Raw genomic sequence first — 6906 nt, 5'->3', positions numbered from 1 at the left:
CATGAAATTTTTATTCTATTGTTTTGGTCTAAATTAAATACGTAATCATGTAATTATAAAAAAATTCCACAGCTTTATTTTTAAGCTGTTTGGATACATATCATACAATTTCACAGTATTTATAACAATTAAATTTTTAAAATTTTAAAATTCAAAACTCAAAATTTAAAAATAAAATTTTAAAAATTAAAATTCAAAATTCAAAATATAAAATTAAAATTAAAAATTAAAAATTAAAAAATTAAATTAGATTTTATGTTTTAAATTTGAAATTTGAAATTTGGAATTTGAAATTTAAAATTTGAAATTTGAAACTTTAAATTTTAAAATGTAAAGTATACCATTTAAACTTTAAAATTTGAAATTTAAAAAATCTATAATTAAAATTTTAAATTTTAAATTTAATAATTTATAAATTTACATATTTATAAATTTAAAATTTAAAATTTAAGTTTAAATTTAAATTTTGAAAATTGAAAAATAAAAATTACAAATAAAATTAAAATTTGAAATTTGAAATTTGAAATTTGAAATTTGAAATTTGAAATTTGAAATTTAAAATTTGAAATTTGAAATTTGAACTTTTTGAAATTCGAAATTTGAAATTCAAAATTTGAAATTTGAAATTCAAAAATTGAAATTTGAAATTTGAAATTTGAACTTTTTGAAATTTGAAATTTAAAATTTAAAATTTAAAATCAAAATTAAAATTGAATTTTAAAATTTTAAAATTTGAAATTTAAAATTTTATGTTGAAATTTAAAGTTTAGAAATTGATACATTTTTTGGAGTCCAAAATGGTGAAATTTTTTTTCTTTGGTTAAAGTGGATTGTAAGTTTACTTCATTTTTTGAATTATAATATAACTATACTCCAAAAATTACGTCATTTTTTTTTTCTTCCAAACTCTTCATAGGACTATATTCCTACCGGCATAGTATAGTTTAACAATGCTACGTTTTTTGATGTATCTAAACGGGGCCTTAGTATTGATTAAACCCTCATTGATTGGATTCAAATTCCGGTTCAAAAAAAAATCTCACGTAGCAGTGTCCATTGACGTTCCAAACTCTTACCTTGTAGTAATATAGATACGACACCAGTTGTTTTTTTTTTTTTCTTTTTGAGAGATAGGTAGCACGCTACTCGCTTCATTTATTTCATTTAGAATTGAGACCAGCGTTCAGAGGAACGACGTCACTTGGCTGGCCGCAACCGAAATCGATGAAATTGCACCGTCTTAATAGGCGTCCCTATACAGGGGCCGCATAAAGCAAACCCCATTGGAATGAGGAGGTTGCGGCTCCTAATCAAAAAAAAAGAAAAAAAAGAAAAAAAAGAAGGGAGTAGTGTGGCGGACTCGGGCCACCACGCCACCCGAGGGGGCGTAATGTGCGGCCCACAAGGGGCCGCACTAGGTGGCGGTCAATGCAATAAAAAAAAGTTAAAAAAAGATTTGTTGACTGCACAATGCAGCCCAATGTGGGGCTGCCGAAGGTATATATGTATTCATTTATTTTTTCTTAATGAATAAGGATAAGAGAATAGATATATATGTATATATATATTTATAATTTTGGTTTATCATTTTCTTTCGTGACTCATTTTGAAGAAGTCTATATATTAAAATTACGTATAACTTTTGGTATTTATTATATATAATTTCTGTTCCTCTCGTTTGTTTATTCATAATATAAATTAGTATATTTAGTTTAATATTTTACGGTATATTTTTACATTATTACTCTAAACATATATAAGGTGATCATAAAAATTTAAGAGTAGAGTATATAGACTTTATACAGTTTATAAATCTTGAGTCACATAAGGTTCTTAAGAAAATTATTCAAGACTTTTATTCTTTTTCCGCTGCGTTTTGAAATAATATGAAATTTTCGGTCATTCATATCATATACGGACTTATGAGATCAACTATGTTTAGGAGTAGCCACAGTATCCTAATCATGGTATATGATCACTTACGAAATTTTTATAAGATGATATTGAATTAAAGTTAACCCGAAAATTCATATGGATTTCCAATTTATTTTAAATGGTCATTCAATGTCAAATAAGATTATTTATATTTTTCATTATGCTTAGGAGTAATCACAGCATCCTATAGATAATGAAAAATATATAAGGTATTATTGATATTGAATTAAAGTTTGACTATTTATTGCAGTCGAATAAAATAATTTTCTTAATTTTGACTGGAATAAGACAGTAGATTGAATTTCTAGATAGCGAGTTTTCTTATGCCCACAGGTACAGAAATCTTGTTATTTAGAAATTAGTTTTCTGCTAGTCTTATTATTAAAGTTGATAAATTCTATACGTGTAGCGCCACTGCCCACAGAAAGATAGAATTTATCTAATTTAAAAATTATTATCTTATAGTAGGCGATGAAGTTCAATTTTTTTTTATTTTTGCAACTTCTTCCTCTATTGTATTTCTTAATGATGTTTCTCATATTCCTATGCTTACTGGGGACAATTATTCCGATTGAAAAGAAATTATTTCTTTTACTTTGGATTATATGGATTTAGACTTAGTTTTGCGCATTGAGCAACCGCCTAAGGTAGTAGGGCCAATGACTCCACAGCAGAAATTCGCGCAGGAAAAGTGGGAGCGATCTAACCGCTTAAGTTTGATACTCATAAAGTTTAGAATATCAAAAAGCATAAGGGGATCGATTCCAGAATGTGATAAAGTCAAAGATTACCTAAAGGCTATTGAGGAGCAGTTTGTCAGCTCCTATAAAGTTTGGCTCGAAAAGAAGGGTATTGAAACTATCTATATTTATTATGAATCTCATTTAGTTAATGTTCCTAAAAACACATGATGGATTGGCTTTGGAACTATTGTACATATCTCAAATACCATGCAGGGTTTTCACAATCTAACGATGTTAAAACCAAATGAAAGGATTTTAATTAGTGGAGAAGGAAATAAATCTCAAGTTGAAGCCGTAGGAAAATTTATTTTAGAACTTAGTACTGGTTTTGTACTTGAACTTGAGGATACTTTTTATGTTCCTAAATTTTCTAGAAATTTAGTTTCTGTTTCTAAATTGAGAAATAAAGGCTTCAAATTTTTATTTGAAAATGAATATTTTATTATGTTATCCGATAATGTTATTGTTGGCAATAGTTATTTGGTAGATGATTTGTACAAATTTAATTTGAGTCAATGTTTTGAAAATAATTTTAATGTTGATTATAACGTTGGTATTAAAAGGAACATTATTAAAGAAAACTCTTCCTATTTATGCCATAAGCGTTTAGCTCATATCTCTTTAGAGAGGATAAAGAGGTTGGTAAAAGAAAAGATCTTAATTTTACCGATTTTGATACTTGTGTGGAATGCATAAAGGGAAAGTATACTAACACAAATACCACTAAAGGTGCCAAAAGGAGTTATGAAATTCTTAAGATCATACATATAGATATCTGTGGACCTTTTCCTACTCTATGTTTCAACGGTCAGAGATATTTTATCTCATTCATTGATGACCATTCAAGATATATGTATCTCTACCTTTTATTTGAAAAAGCTGAGGCTCTTAATACTTTTAAAGCTTATAAGGCTAAGGTAGAGAAACAATTGGATAGGAAAATCAAGATTGTAAGGTCCGACAGATGGGGTGAGTATTATGGAAGACATACGGATAAAGGTCAAATGATCGGTCCATTTGGTCAATTCCTCAAAGGTGAAGGCATCATTGCACAGTATACGATGCCTGGCACATCCCAACAAAATGGCGTTGCCGAAAGGAGGAATAGAACACTCATGGACATAGTAAGGAGCATGATTAGTAGCTCTTGTCTTCCATCTTCTTTTTGGAGTGAAGCACTAAAGGCAGCGGTGTATGTTTTAAATAGGATTCCATTGAAGGCTATTTTCAAAACTCCTTTTGAGTTATGGAAAGGGTGGAAACCTAGTTTAAATCACCTGAATGTATGGGGATGTCCAGCTGAGGTGAGGGTTTATAATCCACACATAAAGAAGTTGGACCCTCGAACAGTCAGTGGATATTTCATTGGCTATGCGGTAAACTCCAAAATATTCAGGTTCTATTGTCCAAATCACCCTTCCAAGATAATTGAAGCCAGGAATACCAAATTTTTTGAGGATTCTGAAGCTAATGGGAGTGTTGTTCCTCAAAAGATGAATTTTGAGAAAATAAGGGATTCAACTAGTTATCCATCAACAGATAATAATTTAGTTGCTCTTCCAGGAGGTCAATTTGACCGTAATAGAGATCAACTAATCTTATAGCATGAAAATGCTGAACCAATTGAACCTCCCGATGAGGATTTGTCCCAAGAAGAACAGATAATTATAGAGCCAGCTGCACAGAATAATAAAAATCTGCAGGAAAAGGTTGACTTAAGAAGATCATCAAGAGAAAGAAGATCTGCAATTCCTGATGATTATGTAGTCTATTTTCAGGAGTCTGACTTTGATGACGGACACCATAAAGACCCATGGACGTTTTCAGAAGCCATGCATGGAGATAAACCCTCCCTATGGTATGATGCCATAAAGGAAAAGATGAAATCTTTGGTGGATAATAAAGTTTGGGATCTCGTTGAATTACCACAAGGAGTCAAACCCATTGGCTGTAAATGGATTTTCAAGACCAAAAAGGACTCTTTGGGTAACATAAAACGATATAAGGCCAGACTTGTTGCCAAAGGTTTCACTCAAAAGGAAGGCATTGATTATCATGAAACCTTCTCTCCGGTGTCAAAGAAGGATTCATTAAGAATTATCATGGTTTTGGTAGCTCATTTTGATTTGGAGTTATATCAGATGGATGTGAAAACGACATTTCTAAATGGCGATATAGAGGAGATAGTCTATATGCAACAGCCCAAAGGTTTTAGCACAGATGAAAATAATCACCTTGTTTACAGACTAAAGAAATCTATATACAGACTTAAACAGGCTTCCCGTCAGTGGTATATCAAGTTCCATAATGTAATTACTGCATTCGGTTTCGTAGAAAATATTGTGGATCAATGCATATACCTTAAGATTAGTATGAGTAAATATATTTTCTCAGTCCTGTATGTAGATGACATTCTGCTTACAAATAGTGATTTGAATTTGCATAAAGAGACTAAAAATTTTCTTTCTAAGAATTTTGAGATGAAAGATATGGGTGAAGCTTCTTATGTCATTGGCATAAAAATTCACAGAAATAAATCTCAAAGGATTTTGGGCCTATCTCAGAAAGCCTACATCGAAAGAGTTCTATAAAAGTTTAATATGATAAACTGTGCACCTACAGCTGCGCCTATTATAAAAGGTGACAGGTTCAATTAGAAACAGTATCTTTAGAATGATTTAGAACGAGAACATATGAAGAGCATACCCTATACTACAGTAGGAAACTTGATGTATGCGCAAATCTGTACCGGACCTGATATAGCTTATGCAGTGGGGATGTTGAGTAGATACCAAAGCAACCCCTGCCTTGATCACTGGAAAGCTGTAAAAAAGGTTATGAGATATTTACAAGGAAAAAAGGACTATATGCTCACCTACAAACATTCTGATTATCTTGAGGTGGTTGGATATTTGGATTCTGATTTTGCTACATGCGTGGATTTTATAAAGTCCACATCAGGATATATTTTCTTACTTGCTCAAGGTGTTATATTATGGGGGAGCACTAAGTAAGATACAGTTGCTACATCCACTATAGAGGTAGAGTTCATCGCTTGTTATGAGGTTTCGTCACAGACTTTATGGCTGAGAAATTTTATCTCAGATTTAAGAGTTGTCGATTCCATCTCATGACCAATTAAGATTTATTGCGACAACTCTGTTGCAGTGTTCTTTGCTAAGAATAGTCGAATTACAGATCGCAGCAAACATATCGATATAAAATATCTTGCTGTGAAAGAATATTACAAGAAGAAGGTGGATATCCAACACATTGGAACCGAGATGATAATTGCTGATTCTATGACTAAAGCATTGTCGGTAAATAAATTCAAGGATCATATTCATCATATGGGTATCTTGAGTCCATTTACAATTTAAGTGTTTTCTTCTTATATAAAGACTTTAAAGACTGTGTTTATTTGAATAAGAACACATTTTGATTTTTTGCACATATACGCATAAAGTTATCTTTTGTACATTAAAGTATTAATGTGCACTAAAGTGGGACTCTGAGTTGAACTTATAATAAGTTCATACGGTTGTAACTCATAAAGTTATTTGATTAAGGAATTCGTACTTTTGATACATGGAAGAAAGTGTTCATCTTTTGAGGCATAACCGTTATGATCAAATTATTGTGATTTCTTGGTCGAGTGAAAAATTTTGACTGTATAATTTAGTTGGTACCTAATAATATTTTGTATCGCCTATACGGTAATAAATATATCACTAGACCAAGTGGGAGAATGTTGGATGTGGCCCACGTGATATATTTAAGGCGATCCATAAAGATACAGTCAATCTATTTAAGTCGATCTATAGAGATAAGGTAGATCTTACAGTTAGGATGTATCTGAACACGTTCTTAATGGACGGACGCGATTTAACATTCTTACATTAAGTTATATATAAATATGTAACATACGGGAGTCCCGCTCTAACCCTAATCCAATTGTCTGTGATGGCTCCATCTCCGGGAATAAGGGAATTAGACTCGAAATATCCCGCTAATTTGCAGATCGCGAACGAGAACGAACCACGAGCAAAAATCACCGTCAACAATTCGGATACAGAAATCGAAATCATGGCAGAAAGTACAATCTTAGTTTCTTATAAAATTTCAACATCGAATTCCGGTTCAAAAAAAAATCTCACGTGGCAGTGTCCATTGACATTCCGATCTCTTACCTTCAGATACGACACCAGTTGTTACCAACCCCTCTATA

This window comes from Ananas comosus, linkage group 8 (assembly GCF_001540865.1).
Source record: "Ananas comosus cultivar F153 linkage group 8, ASM154086v1, whole genome shotgun sequence".
Taxonomy (NCBI): Eukaryota; Viridiplantae; Streptophyta; class Magnoliopsida; order Poales; family Bromeliaceae; genus Ananas; species Ananas comosus.
This window is presented reverse-complemented; position numbering follows the sequence as displayed.